Below are 23,355 nucleotides of genomic sequence, written 5' to 3'. Positions count from 1 at the left end.
CTGAACAATCGGTTGTATGAGATATATACTATATATACAACCGATGTCTATGATTTTTTCAGACAACAATATATGCTATATACGTAAGCAATCGGTGAAATTTGAAGCTTATAGCTGTTAAAATGGGGTAGAAATTGCGAAAAGTTTCTTATCTGAACAATCGGTTGTATGAGATATATACTATATATACAACCGATCTCTATGATTTTTTCAGACAACAATATATGCTATATACGTAAGTATTCGGTGAAATTTGAAGCTTCTAGCTGTTAAAATGGGGCTAAAATTTGCGAAAATATATATATATATATATACTATATATATATACTATATATACCACCATATATATACTATATATACCACCGATCTCTATGATTTTCCCAGACAACAATATATGCTATATACGTAAGCAATCGGTGAAATTTGAAGCTTATAGCTGTTAAAATGGGGTAGAAATTGCGAAAAGTTTCTTATCTGAACAATCTGTTGTATGAGATATATACTATATATACAACCGATGTCTATGATTTTTTCAGACAACAATATATGCTATATACGTAAGCAATCGGTGAAATTTGAAGCTTATAGCTGTTAAAATGGGGTAGAAATTGCGAAAAGTTTCTTATCTGAACAATCGGTTGTATGAGATATATACTATATATACAACCGATGTCTATGATTTTTTCAGACAACAATATATGCTATATACGTAAGCAATCGGTGAAATTTGAAGCTTATAGCTGATAAAATGGGGTAGAAATTGCGAAAAGTTTCTTATCTGAACAATCGGTTGTATGAGATATATACTATATATACCACCGATCTCTATGATTTTTTCAGACAACAATATATGCTATATACGTAAGCATTTTGTGAAATTTGAAGCTTCTAGCTGTTAAAACGGGGCAGAAATTGCGCAAAGTTTCTTATCTGAACAATCGGTTGTATGAGATATATACTATATATACAACCGATCTCTATGATTTTTTCAGACAACAATATATGCTATATACTTAAGCATTTGCTGAAATTTGAAGCTTCTAGCTGTTAAAATGGGGTAGAAATTACGAAAAGTTTCTTATCTGAACAATCGGTTGTATGAGATATATACTATATATACAACCGATGTCTATGATTTTTTCAGACAACAATATATGCTATATACGTAAGCAATCGGTGAAATTTGAAGCTTATAGCTGATAAAATGGGGTAGAAATTGCGAAAAGTTTCTTATCTGAACAATCGGTTGTATGAGATATATACTATATATACAACCGATCTCTATGATTTTCCCAGACAACAATATATGCTATATACGTAAGCAATCGGTGAAATTTGAAGCTTATAGCTGTTAAAATGGGGTAGAAATTGCGAAAAGTTTCTTATCTGAACAATCGGTTGTATGAGATATATACTATATATACAACCGATGTCTATGATTTTTTCAGACAACAATATATGCTATATACGTAAGCAATCGGTGAAATTTGAAGCTTATAGCTGATAAAATGGGGTAGAAATTGCGAAAAGTTTCTTATCTGAACAATCGGTTGTATGAGATATATACTATATATACAACCGATCTCTATGATTTTTTCAGACAACAATGTATGCTATATACCTAAGCATTCGTTGAAATTTGAAGCCTCTAGCTCTTAAAATGGGGCAGTAATTACGAAAAGTTCCTTATCTGAACAATCGGTTGTGGGGGATATATACTATATATACGACCGATCTCATCAATTTTTTCAGGCAACAATATGTGCAATATACGAAAGTATATGGTGAAGTTTGAAGCTTCAATCTGTTAAATTGGGTAAGATATTACAAAAATCCTCTTTTTCTGAAAAATCGGTTGTATGGAGGATATATGCTATAGTGGTCCGATCCGTTCGGTTCCGACAAATGTCTAATCGGACACCCAAATACACCCGCTCACCAAATTTTATCAAGATATCTCAAAAATTGAGGGACTAGTTTGTATACAAACAGACAGACGGACAGACGGACAGACGGACATGGCTAAATCAACTCAGCTCTTCAACCTGATTATTTCGGTATACTTAATGGTGGGTCTATCTATTTTCCTTTAAGGACTTACAATTTTCGGTTTCGTGACGAAATTAATATACCATTTCATTTTCATGAAAGGTATAAAAATAGGTAGGTAATCTGTGTGAGGATGCAAAGCTTCACGTTTTTTGTGGTCTGCATGTAAAAACTATGACTACGAATCACGTATTTCAAAAATATATGACGTAAATGTAACTATTTGATGAAATTTGATGAATTTTGAAGCTTCTAGCCGTAAAAAAGGGGCAAAAATGAGAGTTTATATGAAGTATATAATATATATACCACCGATCTCTATGATTTTTTCAGACAACAATATCTGCTATATACGTAAGCGTTTTGTGAAATTTGAAGCTTCTAGCTGTTAAAACGGGGCAGAAATTACGGAAAGTTTCTTATCTGAACAATCGGTTGTATGAGATATATACTATATATACAACCGATCTCTATGATTTTTTCAGACAACAATATATGCTATATACTTAAGCATTTGCTGAAATTTGAAGCTTCTAGCTGTTAAAATGGGGTAGAAATTGCGAAAAGTTTCTTATCTGAACAATCGGTTGTATGAGATATATACTATATATACAACCGATCTCTATGATTTTCTCAGACAACAATATATGATATATACGTAAGCAATCGGTGAAATTTGAAGCTTATAGCTGTTAAAATGGGGTAGAAATTGCGAAAAGTGTCTTATCTGAACAATCGGTTGTATGAGATATATACTATATATACAACCGATCTCTATGATTTTTTCAGACAACAATATATGCTATATACGTAAGCAATCGGTGAAATTTGAAGCTTATAGCTGTTAAAATGGGGTAGAAAATGGGTGCGAAAAGTTTCTTATCTGAACAATCGGTTGTATGAGATATATACTATATATACAACCGATCTCTATGATTTTTTCAGACAACAATATATGCTATATACGTAAGTATTCGGTGAAATTTGAAGCTTCTAGCTGTTAAAATGGGGCTAAAATTTGCGAAAATATATATATATATATATACTATATATATATACTATATATACCACCATATATATACTATATATACCACCGATCTTTATCATTTTTTCAGACAACAATGTATGCTATATACCTAAGCATTCGTTGAAATTTGAAGCCTCTAGCTCTTAAAATGGGGCAGTAAATACGAAAAGTTCCTTATCTGAACAATCGGTTGTGGGGGATATATAATATATATACGATCGATCTCATCAATTTTTTCAGGCAACAATATGTGCAATATACGAAAGTATATGGTGAAGTTTGAAGCTTCAATCTGTTAAATTGGGTAAGATATTACAAAAATCCTCTTTTTCTGAAAAATCGGTTGTATGGAGGATATATGCTATAGTGGTCCGATCCGGTCGGTTCCGACAAATGTTTAATCGGACACCCAAATACACCCGCTCACCAAATTTTATCAAGATATCTCAAAAATTGAGGGACTAGTTTGCATACAAACAGACAGACGGACAGACGGACAGACGGACATGGCTAAATCAACGCAGCTCTTCAACCTGATTATTTCGGTATACTTAATGGTGGGTCTATCTATTTTCCTTTAAGGACTTACAATTTTCGGTTTCGTGACGAAATTAATATACCATTTCATTTTCATGAAAGGTATAAAAATCTGCACGTGTTGCTTTTACGAAGTAAGGAAAACGGGGAATAATTCATTCCCCTTCAGATAAAATTGCAGTAGAAAAGTACCTTTAGTGGTATATTAGTAGTGATAATAAATTAGTAAATGCCAACAGGTTTTGGGGGAAATAACAAAATTTGTTTGAAAACTACCGTACGCTAGAATTTTATTCAAAAATACACAGGCATTTTTGAAACAAATCCTGAAATGGGACATTTGTGAAAAATATTTTGAGATAGGTCGATTTTGAACAGGCAGCTGATATGTGGTGGTACTCTAATCAGCAGCCGCAATGAACTGACAAAAAGAAATAAAATAAGATGGCTTATTGTCTTAGAGCTTTATGTTCCGGCCTCGACTTTGGCAGACGATTTAAGCTTTTGCGAGGTCCTGCTACACACACAAATTCGTAAAGCTCTTTTCCGTTAAGTATTCACGGAAGTGTTCGGTATAAACCGTTAATTTAGAATTTTCGGAATACGTTAATTTGATACTAACTCACGAGGTCCGAATATATCAAATAAGTGCGTACATAATATTTCAAATATAAACCGAGTCCAAAAATTCTTAAATGGAGATGAATGTTCCAAACATACGGAATGAGTACATTTCGTTATGACATCTCCATTATTTACTAATGACATTTTTACGTGAATCGATTTACTAGTCGAGTTTTTAACGTTGAATGATGAATTTTGAGTTGGTTTAGATTTCATATGTTCATAGGTTTACGAAAGTGCACGATTCCTTGGTGTCCGCACTTTTAATAAAATTATCTACATATGTTCAGCCACATAATAGATCATGGCATGGTGAATAAATTCATCATAAAATTAAAAAAAAATGTCCTAAGGAATTATGCAGTTCTGTACTTATCGGCTATTTGTAAACTGATTGCTTTTTATTTCTACTACTAATATTTTTCGAAAATTGCAAAGAAACAATACAGTTAACGGATGTCAGTTCGATTTGGTAGCAAAATGGCTGCAATTGTCAACAAAAATTTGTCAGCCGAGCAAACCTCTCGTGATTGAATCATGATCAAGAATGAAGGGAAAATTAAGTTTTTATGCGTTTCTATTGATGAAACTACTGACAGTGTTGGCCGCTACGTAGCAAATGTGTTAATTGGTATCTTGGATATAGAAAAATTATCGAAACAGATGTTGCTAAACACAGTTAAATTTGAAAAAGCAGATCATACTGCGATCGCATGTCTGTTCGATGATTCCGTTAAGCTCTTGGATGAATACACTAGCACAGACAAAATTTTGCTCTATATAACTGATGCAGCACTGTACATGACTAAAGCAGTTAAGGTTATTTCAGTACTCTATCCAAAGCTTATGCACTGAACATGTTTAGCCCACGCACTACATCGTGTTTGTGAGAAAATTAGGGATCAGTACCGTGAAGTTGACAAGTTAATTTCAAAATTTGAAAAATATATTTCTAAAAGCGCCTTCACGCTTAACACTTTTCAAAGAAATGCAGCCAGACTTGCCATTACCTCCGCATCCTATCGTTACACGTTGGGGAAGTTGTCTGCAAGCTATTCAATATTATGTGGAAAACTTTGAAACATCAAACGAGTTGTTAGTGCTTTAAAGGAGTCTCAGCGCATTAAAGTTGCCTAGAATTGCTATCTGATGCTACGGTGCGGCAACAAATAATTTTTATTCAATAAAATTTTGCATTCCTGGCCAGTTCAATTACAGAACTCCAAACGACCGGCTTGTCACTCTGCGAACAAATAGAAATAGTCCTACCTGCCAAGGAGTTAATTTATGCCGTTGGTGTTACAACAGTGCAAACCAAATTCACAGAGTTATTACAAAAAAATAAAGTTTTTAGAGTGTTACAGAAAAAAGGGGAAAATTTTGTGTAGATCGAGTAAATAACAAACGATGTTTTTGAAAAGTATACAGTTGATGAAACTTTAGCTTTTAAGTATGCACCGATTACTTCGGTTAATATAGAGCGGAGTTTTTCAATGTATAAAAACTTGTTCCGGGACAACAGACAAAACTTTTGTTTCTTTTGTTTCTTGCGAAACACCTTGTTATTTATTCTAACAATAACTTGAACTGAAACTGAATTTATAACAAATTCATTTTTAAACCTATTTGAATAACGCTTAGAATACGGGTGTTTTGTTTATATTGAAGGAATAAATATTACCTGAAAAATTTCCATTTTAACCTTTTATTTGCTAGTACTTATTAAAAAAATACCACAAAAAACAAGAAGAATGTAACATTAGTACCTAAATTTAACACTTTCTGAATTAGATTCCTTGTACATAAATAAATAAGTGAATGTGAATTTTTAACTCGTATATACTATGATTGGTTTTATGGTTGTTCTTATTGTTGTTATGGCATAAACCCTCATAAAGTGGTTGAAGAGTCAATTCGGATAGGCAGTTACGTGTACGATAGCTAGGGGGTTTTATATGCCAAACATAAATTGTAAGCCTTTTTTGGCAAACTTGTACCACAGACTTTTTTTTAATGGACGTTGTGGCAACGCACTGCCCTCAAGTGGGGTCGCCCCTCGGCAGTGTTTGGCAAGCGCTCCGGGTGTATTTCTGCCATGAAAAGCTCTCAGTGAAAACTCATCTGCCTTGCAGATGCCGTTCGGACATAAAACATGTAGGTCCCGTCCGCCCAATTTGTAGGGAAAATCAAGAGGAGCACGACGCAAATTGGAAGAGAAGCTCGGCCTTAGATCTCTTCGGAGGTTATCGCGCCTTACATTTATTTATTTTTTTATAAAACTTTTTTTTGCTATACTCAGTTGAACAGAGCTCACAGAGTATATTAACTTTGATTGGATAACGGTTGGTTGTACAGGTATAAAGGAATCGAGATAGTTATAGACTCCAATATATCAAAATCATCATTTTCGAAAAAAATGATTGATTGAGCCATGTCCGTCCATCCGTCCGTCCATCCGTCTGTCCGTTAACACGATAACTCGAGTAAATTTTGAGGTATCTTGATGAAATTTAGTATGTAGGTTCCTGGGCACTCATCTCAGATCGCTATTTAAAATGAACGATATCGGACTATAACCACGCTCACTTTTTCGATATCGAAAATTTCGAAAAACACAAAAGTGCGATAATTCATTACCAAAAGCCGAATAAAGCGATGAAACTTAGTAGGTAAGTTGGAGAACGACCACACCCACTTAAAAAAAAAATTTTAAATCAAATTTTAACAAAAAATTTAATATCTTTACAGTATATAAGTAAATTATGTCAACATTCGACTCCAATAATGATATGGTGCAATAAAATACAAAAATAAAAGAAAATTTCAAAATGGGCTTGGCTCCGCCCTTTTTCGTTTAATTTGTCTAAGATACTTTTAATGCCATAAGTCGAACAAAAATTTACCAATCCTTGTGAAATTTGTTAGAGGCTTAGATTCTATGACGATAACTGTTTTCTGTGAAAAAGGGCGAAATCGGTTGAAGCCACGCCCAGTATTTATACACAGTCGACCGTCTGTCCTTCCGCTCGGCCGTTAACGCGATAACTTGAGCAAACATTGATATATCTTTACTAAACTCAGTTCACGTATTTATCTGAACTCAATATGTATTGGTGTAAACAATGGCCGAAATGCGGCTACGGCCACGCCCACTTTTTCGATATCGAAAGTTAAGAAAAATGAAAAAAATGCCATAATTCTATACCAAATACGAAAAAAGGGATGAAACATGGTAATTGGATTGGTTTATTGACGCAAAATATAACTTCAGAAAAAAAACTTTGCAAAATGGTTGTGACACCTACCATATTAAGTAGAAGAAAATGCAAAATTTTTGCAGGGCGAAATCAAAAGCCCTCGGAATCTTGGCAGGAATACTGTTCGTGGTATTACATATATAAATAAATTAGTGGTACCCGACAGATGATGCTCTGGGTCACGCTGGTCCACATTTTGGTCAATATCTCGAAAACGCCTTCACATATACAATTACGACCACTCCCTTTTAAAATACTCATTAACACCTTTCATTTGATACCCATATCTTTCAAACAAATTCTAGAGTCACCCCTGGTCCACCTCTATGGCGATATCTCGAAAAGGCGTCCACCTATAGAACTAAGGTCCACGCCCTTTTAAAATACTCATTGACACCTTTCATTTGATACCCATATCGTACAAACAAATTTGAGAGTCACGCTGGTCCACCTTTATGGCGATATCTCGAAAAGGCGTCCACCTATAGAACTAACGCCCACTCCCTTTTAAAATACTCATTAACACCTTTCGTTTGATACCCATATTGTACAAACGCATTCTAGAGTCACCCCTGGTCCACCTTTATGGCGATATCTCGAAAAGGCGTCCACCTATAGAACTAAGGCCCAATCCCTTTTAAAATACCCTTTAGCACTTTTCATTTGATACCCATATCGTACGAACAAATTCTAGAGTCACCCTTGGTCCACCTTTATGGCGATATCTCGAAAAGGCGTCCACCTATAGAACTAAGGTCCACGCCCTTTTAAAATACTCATTGACACCTTTCATTTGATACCCATATCATACAAACAAATTTGAGAGTCACGCTGGTCCACCTTTATGGCGATATCTCGAAAAGGCGTCCACCTATAGAACTAAGGCCCACTCCCTTTTAAAATACTCATTAACACCTTTCGTTTGATACCCATATTGTACAAACGCATTCTAGAGTCACCCCTGGTCCACCTTTATGGCGATATCTCGAAAAGGCGTCCACCTATAGAACTAAGGCCCAATCCCTTTTAAAATACCCTTTAGCACTTTTCATTTGATACCCATATCGTACGAACAAATTCTAGAGTCACCCTTGGTCCACCTTTATGGCGATATCTCGAAAAGGCGTCCACCTATAGAACTAAGGTCCACGCCCTTTTAAAATACTCATTGACACCTTTCGTTTGATACCCATATCGTACAAACAAATTTGAGAGTCACGCTGGTCCACCTTTATGGCGATATCTCGAAAAGGCGTCCACCTATAGAACTAACTCCCTTTTAAAATACCCTTTAGCACTTTTCATTTGATACCCATATCTTTCACACAAATTCTAGAGTCACCCCTGGTCCACCTTTATGGCGATATCTCGAAAAGGCGTCCACCTACAGAACTAACGCCCACGCCCTTCTAAAATACTCATTAACACCTTTCATTTGATAACCATATCGTACAAACCAATTCTAGAGTCACCCCTGGTCCACCTTTATGGCGATATCCCTTAATGGCGTCCACCTATAGAACTATGGCCTACTCCCTGTTAATGAGTATTTTAAAAGGGAGTGGGCCTTAGTTCTATAGGTGGACGCCTTTTCGAGATATCGCCATAAAGGTGGACTAGGGATGACTCTAGAATGCGTTTGTACAATATGGGTATCAAACTAAAGGTGTTAATTAGTATTTTAAAAGGGAGTGGGCCTTAGTTCTATGGGTGGACGCCTTTTCGAGATATCGCCATAAAGGTGGACCAAGGGTGACTCTAGAATTTGTTTGTACGATATGGGTACCAAATTAAAGGTGTTAATAAGTATTTTAAAAGGGAGTGGGCCTTAGTTCTATAGGTGGACGCCTTTTCGAGATATCGAGGTGGACCAGAGGTGACTCTAGAATTTGTTTGTACGATGTGGGTATCAAATGAAAGGTGTTAATGAGTATTTTAAAAGGGAGTGGGCCTTAGTTCTATAGGTGGACGCCTTTTTGAGATATCGCCATAAAGGTGGACTAGGGATGACTCTAGAATGCGTTTGTACAATATGGGTATCAAACTAAAGGTGTTAATTAGTATTTTAAAAGGGAGTGGGCCTTAGTTCTATAGGTGGACGCCTTTTCGAGATATCGCCATAAAGGTTGACCAGAGGTGACTCTAGAATATGTTTGTACGATATGGGTATCAAATGAAATGTGTTAATGAGTATTTCATAAGGGAGTGGGCCTGAGTTCTATAGGTGGACGCCTTTTCGAGATATCGCCATAAAGGTGGACCAAGGGTGACTCTAGAATTTGTTTGTACGATATGGGTATCAAATGAAAGGTGTTAATGAGTATTTTAAAAGGGAGTGGGCCTTAGTTCTCTAGGTGGACGCCTTTTCGAGATATCGTAATAAAGGTGGACCAGAGGTGACTCTAGAATGTGTTTGTACGATATGGGTATCAAAAGAAAGGTATTAATGAGTATTTTAAAAGGGAGTGGGCCTTAGTTCTATAGGTCGACGCCTTTTTGAGATATCGCCATAAAGGTGGACCAGGGGTGACTCTAGAATTTGTTTGTACGATATGGGTATCAAGGGATTTTATTTTCGCCCTGCAGAACTTTTTCATTTTCTTCTACTTAATATGGTAGGTGTCACACCCATTTTACAAAGTTTTTTCTAAAGTTATATTCTGCGTTAATAAACCAATCCAATTACTATGTTTCATCCCTTTTTTCGTATTTGGTATAGAATTATGGCATATTTTTAATTTTTCGTAACTTTCGATATCGAAAAAGTGCGCGTGGTCATTGTCGGATTTCGGCCATTTTTTACACCAATACAAAGTGAGTTCAGATAATTGCGTGAACTGAGTTTAGTAAAGATATATCCATTTTTGCTCAAGTTATCGTGTTAACGGCCGAGCGGAAGGACAGACAGTCGACTGTGTATAAAAACTGGGCGTGGCTTCAGCCGATTTCGCCCTTTTTCACAGAAAATAGTTTTCGTCCTAGAATCTAAGCCCCTACCAAATTTCACAAGGATTGGTAAATTTTCGTTCGACTTATGGCATTAAAATTATCCTAGACAAATTAAACGAAAAAGGGCGGAGCCACGCCCATTTTGAAATTTTCCTTTATTTTTGTATTTTATTGCACCATATCATTACTGGAGTCGAATGTTGACATAATTTACTTATATACTGTAAAGATTTAACTTTTTTTTTAAATTTGACTTAAAAAAAATTTTTTTTTTAAATGGGCGTGGTCGTCTTTCGATTTTGAAAATTTTTATTAAGAATAAATATATTAACAGGAGTAACGTTCCTGCCAAATTTCATCATGATATCCTCAACGACTGCCAAATTACAGCTTGCAAAACTTCTAAATTACCTTCTTTTAAAAGTGGGCGGTGCCACGTCCATTGCCCAAATATTTACTAATCTACAATTCTGCGTCATAAGTTCAACTCACCTACCAAGTTTCATCGCTTTAGCCGTATTTGGTAATGAATTATCGCACTTTTTCGATTTTTCGAAATTTTCGATATCGAAAAAGTGGGCGTGGTTATAATCCGATATCGTTCATTTTAAATAGCGATCTGAGATGAGCGTCCAGGAACCGACATACCAACTTTCAGAGCGGCATATAATTTACATTGCACCAGGTAACGAACTGATTTAAATCCATTTGAAGCAAGGAATGTTCCTCAACCGAGGCACATGATTTGAAAAGTTTTACATTGTCTGCGTACATCAAGATTTTTGAGTATTTAAATGTAATAGATATATTATGAACAACAAGAACAGAATCGGACCAAGATGGCTGCCCTGAGGAACACCAGAAGAAGCATTGATGACCCCAGAAAGTGTATTCTTAAAGATTACTTTTTGCGTACGATTACCAAGGTACGAAGAAATCCAACATATAAGACGGGGTTGGAAACCGAGTTGACCGAACTTATGAATAAGTAATGGTGTGATACTTTGTCGAAAGCTTTACTACAAAAAAAAAAAAAATGTAAGGCGCGATAACCTCCGAAGGGATCTAAGGCCGAGCTTCTCTTCCAATTTGCGTCGTGCTCCTCTTGATTTTCCCTACAAATTCGCCGGACGGGACCTACATGTTTTATGCCGACTCCGAACGGCATCTGCAAGGCAGGTGAGTTTTCACTGAGAGCTTTTCATGACAGAAATACACCCGGAGCGCTTGCCAAACACTGCCGAGGGGCGACCCCGCTTAGAAAAAATTTCTTATAATTTTAAAAACCTTATTTCTGAAATTTTGATGTTGCTTTGCCCGGGGTTCGAACCCAGGGCATACGGTGTGGTAGGCGAAGCACGCTACCATCACACCACGGTGACCGCCATACTAGCTTTACTAACTTTACTAAAATCGGTGTAAATTACATCAGTGTGAAGACCTTTTCTAAATCCATTAGAAACGTGGGTGTTAAATTCTAGTAAATTGGTGATAGGTGATTTGCCCTTACAGAACCCATGTTGCGAGCTTGCAGTTATGGGGGAAATAGAGAATGTTAGGTGGTGGGTAACAATAGACTAAAATAACTTTGGGATAACGGATAACTTTGCTATTCCCCGGTAGTTTTCTGTTGAAGACCTGCCTCCATTTTTATGAAGCGGGATAAGAAAAGATTCCCTTCCCCATTGTTGGGAAAACGCCATAAATTAAAGATAAATTAAATAAATCTTTTAGCGGCTGATAGATGTTTGCAGCACATTTTTTGAGAAAGTGTGTCGGGATCCTGTCAGGGCCGTATGTATATGATACTTTTAAAGTTTTTAAATAAGATAATACATCTTCTGAAGGTATAATTGGAGCTCTGATTGAATAACATGAATCAATATGGTATGGGTATTCATTAGGCGAAACGTGGGTCTCAATAGAGTAATTTGATTTGAAAAATTCCGCAAAGAAGCCGGCGATCTCTACATCATCGCTGGAAATATTACCTTGGAACTTCATGGATGCTGGAAACCTTTTCACCCTGTGTTTAGAGTTTATGAATCCGTAAAATGTTTTCGGGTTGCAAGTTATATTTCTTTTCATTTTACAAAGATAAGCTTTGTAACACTTTTTGTTCAGCTGAAAATACTTGCAGCGTAGAATCGAGTACTGTAAGTAATGGTTATGTAAATCCGTCTTTTTGAACAACTTGAAAGATCGAGACTTTTTATTTTTTTAAATTTTCAACTCTTTAGTGAACCATACTTGTCTTGTATCGGAATGTACACAAATCCGCTTAGGTACGTATTTTTCAAAAAGTCAGTAAATGGTATTGTAAAAGTGAGAAACGCTTTGCTACACATCAGCATTAAATATTGGCCACACTATTCCAGATAGATCACGATTTAATTTTTTGAAATTGGCCTTCGCAAAGTCAAAGCGATAACTGGAGTTCTATCGTTTATTGCCGCTGTTACAAGCATTACTTACAACTTCGTAAACTATTTTGAGGGAAGGGTGATAAGCATCTTCAAGTTCAATAATGGGTTCGCATCGACTAATGGAATATTTAGAGTCATCATCCACAAAGGCTAAATCTAATACTCTTCCGAATTTATTCGATTGGATGTAGATTTGTTGAAGGCACAGCTCAGACACTCCGTCAAGAAATTTATTGTTGGAAGGCTTTGACGAACGATAGTAAAGTCAAAGATGCACCATGATATGTGCGGCATATTGAAGTCACCCTAGACAATAATGGAATCGGAAGGCTTTAGCATCGAATTAACAGTTTTTAGCAAGGAAATGTGATGCCTATAAACGGACAGTTCAGAAGATGGCGGGATATAACAGATGGCCTAATAAATATGGATATTTGCTAGTTGTGTGCGTATGCACAAGAACTCAGTTGTGGCGGTGGCGGGTACGCTAATCTCTTCAGATGGTATTGAAGAGTGTACAGCAAGCAGAACTCCACCTCCAACTCTGTTCAAGCGATCATTTCGATATATTTGGTAGTCATTACAGAGGGTCTCTGAGTTAAAAATATGAGGTTTCAACCAGGTTTCAGTTAAAGCAATTATATCGTAACTTGAGTTAATTGATTTTAGAAACAGTTCTTTTAACCTAGTGTTTAAGCCTCTAACATTTTGGTAAAATATATCTAAAGCAGATTTTACGTTCAGTTTTTTGACTCAGTGTTATTAAGAGGGATTTTTGCTAAGTTGGGAACACTCTTATTCCGCCTATATTCAAATTCCCGCACAAGTGCCCCAGAGGGCCAAAAATCTTTACTCAAGATAGTGTCAAAATGTTCAATAGGTACATCTAATCTAAAGGAGGATACGTTTCTTTCATAACTAAAATTAAATTTCCGAATTGTTACGCGATCGGTTTTCCTTTTTGAGAAGATATACGATTTCAGATCCTCCTCAGTAGTATTCCTCTCGAATCTTGACACGAATATCGATTTTTTAGGAGGGACTACGACCATCTTCCTAGTTCCAGGCTCAGTTGTCTGAGAACGGTTTGCAGGTTCAATATTTTTTCAAGCTGCTGATTTTTTGGAGGTGCCTTTGATGTTGAAAGCTCTACTGTAAATGGACTTGGAGATGCTAAGTTTATTAATTCTATCGTGCTGGGAGAGAAAATTAAACAAATGTGCACAAGCAAATAACAATTGAAAACTGAAAATAAATAAATGCCAATCAAACGCAACAACAAATATTCAAAGTGAGTCGGCAAATATGTATGTATGTATGTATATATACACTTTATCAATTAGTTTTAAGATACAATTTATTTTAGTAAAGAAAAGCAGAACTTTAAATTGCTGAATGCAGTACACAACGTGTTACACTTATTTTTAGCACACTAATTATTTAAAAAAACAAATTTATTGATTTAAGACAAAATAAGTCACAGTAGAAATCGAAACACAACTTCACAGCTTGACGTTTGCACTTTTGAAGTATAAAATCATATTTTGGGGCTTAAAGACCTTAAATGCATATTTCTAAATATATATTCAGATTTTAATAGCAAATTATAAGCGCCTAAAATATGTTTTCTTTGCTTATGTTGGGTTGCCCTGGTTATAACTCAGGAACCTCTCCTCTTAAGATGCTGGCAGAATCATGCGTAGCTGCAAGGTAAACCAAACTGTTACCGCCAGTAAAACCCGTGACGACCTCGATTTGCCAGTTTGTGCCGAAACTATTCACAGAAATTGAGCGAATCACAATTTATTCACAAGAAGTTGAAGGATAGTGCCGCTTTTAGAAAAGTTGCTAAGGTTAAGCGCTGACTTGCCCTGTTTTTGACTTCAACCCCAGAGAAAACCCGTGACCTGATATAAAATTACGTTTTTCTGGACGGAAACCAACCAATTGGAAGAATTTGTGGAAGTCAAATAGGAACGGGAGGATCTTATCGAATATATGATAAAAATGTGCCAAGCAGTTTTGAGCAATAGAGGCTTACCAAAAAGTATTAGTGTTCTTATACATATTCTGATATGATAATATAAGCAATCCTTTTTTATGTGGACTCAATATTGATGCCTGGTTTAGTTAAATTAGGTTTTGAGTTTATACTAACATTTAATTTAAATTATAATATATACATACTAGAGATATACGCCGCCGATATTTCTCGTCGCCGCCTAATGTCAAAAATATCGGCGCGGCGGTTTTGTCCGGAGCGTTACTATATTTTCTACTTGTTTAAGACTGTTTATGCTATTTATTTTTCATGTCGGATATAGTTAAAAGTGGTATCAACGTACGCGCATCGCTGCCAGTTATTAGAAACTGATTGAGGAGTTTAACTATTTCTAACTGTTCAAAAGTTATTCAAAAAAACAAGTGCTTTCGATGTCAGCTTATCGTTCATTTTAAATATGTAACTGAGATGAGAGCCCAGGAACCTACATACCAAATTTCATCAAGATACCTCTAAATTTTCTCAAGTTATCGCGTTAACGGGCTGACGGACATGGCTTAATCAAATTTTTTTTCGATGCTGATGATTTTGATATATGGAAGTCTATATCTATCTCGATTCCTTTATACCTGTACAACCAACCGTTATCCAATCAAAGTTAATATACTCTGTGAGCTCTGCTCAACTGAGTATAAAAAGGGAGTCCGAGCTAACAAATGTGTTTGAGTGAGAGTTATAATCTTGGCATAAACGCCGAAAAGATTCATTTTGTTCGAAGTTTGTTCTACATTTTTTATTTTTTTTTATTTTTTATTTGTTCTACATTGCTTCAGCAGAAGAGGTTTTAAGTGTCTCGATGTCCGAGAGGGAACGCAAAAGTTCACTTCATTCAGAAGGAATGGGCTCGAAATTGATCCATTTAAAAGTTTTGTCATAAATATTCCCTTCGACTAGCAAGAGTTGGAAGATTGGTAAGCTTTAATCGATTAGTATAAGGTGGAAGAATAGTTAAAGAATCCCATTGAAAATTTCTTAAGGCAAATAGTAAAAATTGTTTTTGTATTGATTCGAGACTGTCTGCATTGACATGATAACGCGGATTCCAAATTATTGAGCCGTATTCTGATATTGGCTTAACTAATATTGTAAAAAGTGCTTTAGTTATGAAACGGTCGTTAAAATCTTTTGACAACCGTTTAACAAATGCTAAAACACCTTTGCCTTTATTCACTGTAGCATTAATATAAAGAATGAAACTAAGTTTGGAATCCATCATGACTCCCAAATAAATAAAGTTGTTTACAGTTTCTAGACTATAGTTGTTAAATGTATATGAAGCTGGTGGCGAAACTCTCCGAGAAAAACACATGAATTTACATTTTTTGTGATTGAGCGGCATATAATTTACATTGCACCAGGTAACCAAGTGATTTAAATCCATTTGAAGCAAGGCATGTTCCTCAACCGAGGACCATGATTTGAAAAGTTTTACATCATCTGTGTACATCAAGATTTTTGAGTATTTAATTGTATTAGATATATCGCTTATGAACAACAAGAACAGAATCGGACCAAGATGGCTGCCCTGAGGAACACCAGAAGAAGCATTGATGACCCCAAAAAGTGTATTTTTATACTCAGTTGAGCAGAGCTCACAGAGTATATTAAGTTTGATTGGATAACGGTTGGTTGTACATATATAAAGGAATCGAGATAGATATAGACTTCCATATATCAAAATAATCAGGATCGAAAAAAAATTTGATTGAGCCATGTCCGTCCGTCCGTCCGTCCGTCCGTCCGTTAACACGATAACTTGAGTAAATTTTGAGGTATCTTGATGTAATTTGGTATGTGGGTTCCTGAGCATTCATCTCAGATCGCTATTTAAAATGAACGATATCGGACTATAATCATGCCCACTTTTTCGATATCGAAAATTTCGAAAAACCGAAAAATTGCGATAATTCATTACAAAAGAGAGATAAAGCGACGAAACTTGGTAGATGAGTTGAACTTATGACGCAGAATAGAAAATTAGTAAAATTTTGGACAATGGGCGTGGCACCGCCCACTTTTAAAAGAAGGTAATTTAAAATTTTGCAAGCTGTAATTTGGCAGTGGTTAAATATATCATGATGAAATTTGGCAGGAACGTTACTCCTATTACTATATGTACGCTTAATAAAAATTAGCAAAATCGGAGAAGGACCACGCCCACTTTTAAAAAAAAAAAATTTTTTAAGTAAAATTTTAACAAAAAATTTAATATCTTTACAGTATATAAGTAAATTATGTCAACATTCAACTCCGGTAATGATATAGTGTAACAAAATACAAAAATAAAAGAAAATTTCAAAATGGGCGTGGCTCCGCCCTTTTTCATTTAATTTGTCTAGGATACTTTTAACGCCATAAGTCGAACAAAAATGAACCAATCCTTTTGAAATATGGTAGGGGCATAGATTTTATGACGTTAACTCTTTTCTGTAAAAATGGGCAAAATCGGTTGATGCCACGCCCAGTTTTTATACACAGTCTTCCGTCTGTCCTTCCGCATGGCCCTTAACACGATAACTTGAGCAAAAATCGACATATCTTTAATGAACTTAGTTCACGTGCTTACTTGAACTCACTTTATCTTGGTATGAAAAATGAACGAAATCCGACTATGACCACGCCCACTTTTTCGATATCGAAAATTACGAAAAATTAAAAAAATGCCATAATTCTATACCAAATACGAAAAAAGGGATGAAACATGGTAAGGTAATTGGATTGTTTTATTGAAGCGAAATATAACTTTAGAAAAAACTTTATAAAATGGTTGTGACACCTACCATATTAAGTAGAAGAAAATGAAAAAGTTCTGCAGGGCGAAATAAAAAACCCTTAAAATCTTGGCAGGTATTACATATATAAATAAATTAGCGGAATCTAACAGATGATGTTCTGGGTCCACATTTTGGTCGATATCTGGAAAACGCCTTCACATATACAAATACCACCACTTTCTTTTAAAACTCTCATTAATACGTTTAATTTGATACCCATATCGTACAAACTCATTCTAGAGTCACCCCTGGTCCACCATTATAGCGATATCTCGAAAAGCCGTTCACCTATAGAACTGAGGCCCACTCTCTTTTAAAATTCTTATTAACTCCTTTCGATTGATACCCATATTGCACAAACGAATTCTAGAGTCATTCCTGGCCCACCCTTATGGCAATATCTCGAAACGGAGTCCACCTATGGAACTAAGGATTACTCCCTTTTAAAATACTTATTAACACCTTTCTTTTGATACCCATATTGTACAAACAAATTCTAGAGTCACCCCTGGTCCACCTTTATGGCGATATTTCGAAAATGCGACCACCTATACAACAACCACCACTCCCTTTTAAAACCCTCATTAATACCTTTAATTTGATACCCATATCCTACAAACACATTCTAGAGTCACCCCTGGTCCACCTTTATGGCGATATTTCGAAACGACGTCCACCTATAGAACTAAGGCCTACTCCCTTTTAAAATTCTCATTAACACCTTTCATTTGATACCCATATCGTACAAACATATTCTAAAGTCACCCCTGGTCCACCGTTATGGCGATATCTCGAAAAGGCGAACACCTATAGAACGAAGGCCCACTCCATTTTAAAAATACTCATTAACACCTTTCATTTGATACCCATATCGTACTAACAAAGTCTAGAGTCACCCCTGGTCCACCTTTATTGCGATACCTCGAAAAGGCGTCCACCTATAGAACTAAAGCCCACTCCCTTTTAAAATACTTATTAACACTTTTCGTTTGATGCCCATATTGTACAAACAAATTCTAGGGTCACCCCTGGTCCACCTTTATGGCGATATCTCCAAACAGCGTCCACCTATGGAACTAAGGATTATTCCCTTTTAAAATACTCATTAGCACCTTTTATTTGATACCCATATCGTACAAACGCATTCTACAGTCACCCCTGGTCCACCTTTATGGCGATATCTCGAAAAGGCGACCACCTATACAACAACCACCACTCCCCTCATTAATACCTTTAATTTGATACCCATATCGTACAAAAACATTCTAGAGTCACCCCTGGTCCACCTTTATGGCGATATTTCGAAACGGCGTCCACCTATAGAACTAAGGCCCCTCCCTTTTAAAATACTTATTAACACTTTTCGTTTGATGCCCATATTGTACAAACAAATTCTAGGGTCACCCCTGGTCCACCTTTATGGCGATATCTCCAAACAGCGTCCACTTATGGAACTAAGGATTTTTCCCTTTTAAAATACTCATTAGCACCTTTTATTTGATACCCATATCGTACAAACGCATTCTAGAGTCACCCCTGGTCCACCTTTGTTGCGATATCTCGAAAAGGCGACCACCTATACAACAACCACCACTCCCTTTTAAAACCCTCATTAATACCTTTAATTTGATACCCATATCGTACAAAAACATTCTAGAGTCACCCCTGGTCCACCTTTATGGCGATATTTCGAAACGGCGTCCACCTATAGAACTAAGGCCCACTCCCTTTTAAAATACTTATTAAAACCTTTCGTTTGATGCCCATATTGTACAAACAAATTCTAGGATCACCCCTGGTCCACCTTTATGGCGATATCTCCAAACGGCGTCCACCTATGGAACTAAGGATTATTCCCTTTTAAAATACTCATTAGCACCTTTTATTTGATACCCATATCGTACAAACGCATTCTAGAGTCACCCCTGGTCCACATTTATGGCGATATCTCGAAAAGGCGACCACCTATACAACAACCACCACTCCCTTTTAAAACCCTCATTAATACCCTTAATTTGATACCCATATCGTACAAAAACATTCTTGAGTCACCCCTGGTACACCTTTATGGCGATATTTCGAAACGGCGTCCACCTATAGAACTAAGGCCCACTCCCTTTTAAAATACTCATTAACACCATTCGTTTGATGCCCATATTGTACAAACAAATTCTAGGGTCACCCCTGTTCCACCTTTGTGGCGATATCTGGAAACGGCGTCCACCTATGGAACTAAGGATTACTCCCTTTTAAAATACTCATTAAAACCTTTAATTTTATACCCTGATCTACCTTTATGGCTATATCCCTAAATGGCGTCCACCTATAAAACTATGGCCCACTCCCTCATAAAGTACTCTTTAATGCCTTTGATATACATGTCATACAAACACATTCCAGGGTTTCCCTCTGTTCATTTTCCTACATGGTTATTTTCCCTTATGTTGTCACCATAGCTCTCAACTGAGTATGTAATGTTCGGTTACACCCGAACTTTTCCTTCCTTACTTGTTAAAGATTACTTTTTGCGTACGATTACCAAGATACGAAGAAATCCAACATATAAGACGGGGTTGGAAACCGAGTTGACCAAGCTTATGAATAAGTAATGGGTGTGATACTTTGTCGAAAGCTTTACTAAAATCGGTGTAAATTACATCAGTGTGAAGGCCTTTTCTAAATCCATTAGAAACGTGGGTGGTAAATTCTAGTAAATTGGTGATAGGTGATTTGCCCTTACAGAACCCATGTTGCGAGCTTGCAATTATGGGGGAAGTAGAGAATGTTAGGTGGTGGGTAAAAATAGCCTCAAATAACTTTGGGATAGCGGATAACTTTGCTATGCCCCGGTAGTTTTCTATTGAAGATCTGCTTCCATTTTTATGAAGCGGGATAAGAAAAGATTCCCTTCCACATTGTTGGGAAAACGCCATAAATTAAAGATAAATTAAATAAGTCTGTTAGCGGCTGATAGATGTTTGCAGCACATTTTTTGAGAAAGTGTGTCGGGATCCTGTCAGGGCCGTATGTATATGATAATTTTAAAGTTTTTAAATAAGATAATACATCCTCTGAAGGTATAATTGGAGCTCTGATTGAATAACATGAATCAATATGGTATGGGTATTCATTAGGCGAAACGTGGGTCTCAATAGAATAATTTGATTTGAAAAATTCCGCAAAGAAGCCGGTGATCTCTTGATCATCGCTGGAAATATTATCTTGGAACTTCATTAATGATGGAAACCCTTTCACCCTGCGTTTAGAGTTTACGAATCCGTAAAATGCCTTCGGGTTGCAAGTTATATTTCTTTTCATTTTACAAAGATAAGCTTTGTAACACTTTTTGTTCAGTTGAAAATACTTGCAGCGTAGAATCGAGTACTGTAAGTAATGGTTATGTAAATCCGTCTTTTTGAACAACTTGAAAGATCGAGACTTTTTATTCTTTAAAAGTTTCAGCTCTTTAGTGAACCATACTTGGCTTGTATCGGAATGTACACAAATCCGCTTAGGTACGTATTTTTCAAAAAGTCAGTAAATGGTATTGTAAAAGTGAGAAACGCTTTGCTACACATCAGCATTAAATATTGGCCACACTATTCCAGATATATCACGATTTAATTTTTTGAAATTGGCCTTCGCAAAGTCAAAGCGATAACTGGAGTTCTATCGTTTATTGCCGCTGTTACAAGCATTACTTACAACTTCGTAAACTATTTTGAGGGAAGGGTGGTAAGCAACTTCAGGTTCAATAATGGGTTCGCATCGACTAATGGAATATTTAGAGTCATCATCCACAAAGGCTAAATCTAATACTCTTCCGAATTTATTCGATTGGATGTTGATTTGTTGAAGGCACAGCTCAGACACTCCGTCAAGAAATTCATTGTTGGAAGGCTTTGACGAACGATATTAAAGTCAAAGATGCACCATGATATGTGCGGCATATTGAAGTCACCCTAGACAATAATGGAATCGGAAGGCTTTAGCATCGAATTAACAGTTTTTAGCAAGGAAATGTGATGCATATAAACGGACAGTTCAGAAGTTGGCGGGATATAACAGATGGCCTAATAAATGTGGATATTTGCTAGTTGTGTGCGTATGCACAAGAACTCAGTTGTGGCGGTGGCGGGTTCGCTAATCTATTCAGATGGTATTGAAGAGTGTACAGCAAGCAAAGCTCCACCTACAACTCTGTTCAAGCGATCATTTCGATATATTTGTCAGTCATTACAGAGGATTTCTGAGTTAAAAACATGAGGTTTCAAGCAGGTTTCGGTTAAAGCAATTATATCGTAACTTGAGTTTAATGATTTTAGAAACAGTTCTTTTAACCTGGTGTTTAAGCCTCTAACATTTTGGTAAAATATATCTAAAGCAGATTTTACGTTCAGTTTTTTGACTCAGTGTTATTAAGAGGGATTTTTGCTAAGTTGGGAACACTCTTATTCCGCCTATATTCAAATTCCCGCACAAGTGCCCCAGAGGGCCAAAAAGCATTACTCAAGATAGTGTCAAAATGTTCAATAGGTACATCTAATCTAAAGGAGGATACGTTTCTTTCATAACTAGAATTAAATTTCCGAATTGTTACGCGATCGGTTTTCCTTTTAGAGAAGATATATGATTTCAGATCCTCCTCAGTAGTATCCCCCTCGAATCTTGACACGAATATCGATTTTTTAGGAGGGACTACGACCAACTTCCTAGTTCCAGGCTCAGTCGTCTGAGAACGGTTTGCAGGTTCAATATTTTTTCAAGCTGCAGATTTTGTTGGAGGTGCCTCTGATGTTGAAGGCTCTACTGTAAGTGGACTTGGAGATGCTAAGTTTATTAATTCTATCGTGCTGGGAGAGAAAATTAAACAAATTTGCACAAGCAAATAACAATTGAAAACTGAAAATAAATAAATGCCAATCAAACGCAACAACAAATATTCAAAGTGACTCGGCAAATATGTATGTATGTATGTATATATACACTTTATCAATTAGTTTTAAGATACAATTTATTTTAGTAAAGAAAAGCAGAACTTTAAATTGCTGAATGCAGTACACAACGTGTTTACACTTATTTTTAGCACAATAATTATTAAAAAAAACAAATTTATTGATTTAAGACAAAATAAGTCACAGTAGAAATCGAAACACAACTTCACAGCCTGACGTTTACACTTTTGAAGTATAAAATCATATTTTGGGGCTTAGAGACCTTAAATGCATATTTCTAAACATATATTCAGATTTTAATAGCAAATTATAAGCGCCTAAAATATGTTTTCTTTGCTTATGTTGGGTTGCCCTGGTTATAACTCAGGAACCTCTCCTCTTAAGATGCTGGCAGAATCATGCGTAGCTGCAAGGTAAACAAAACTGTTACCGCCAGTAAACCCCGTGACGACCTCGATTTGCCAGATTGTGCCGAAACTATTCACAGAAATTGAGCGAATCACAATTTATTCACAAGAAGTCGAAGGATAGTGCCGCTATTAGAAAAGTCGCTAAGGTTAAGCGCTGACTTGCCCTGTTTTTGATTTCAACCCCAGAGAAAACCCGTGGCCTGATATAAAATTACGTTTTGCTGGACGGAAACCAACCAATTGGAAGAATTTGTGGAAGTCAAATAGGAACGGGAGGATCTTATC

The sequence above is a fragment of the Eurosta solidaginis genome, chromosome 1, assembly GCF_040869045.1.
Source record: "Eurosta solidaginis isolate ZX-2024a chromosome 1, ASM4086904v1, whole genome shotgun sequence".
NCBI lineage: Eukaryota > Metazoa > Arthropoda > Insecta > Diptera > Tephritidae > Eurosta > Eurosta solidaginis.
Note: the sequence above shows the minus strand (reverse complement) of the source record.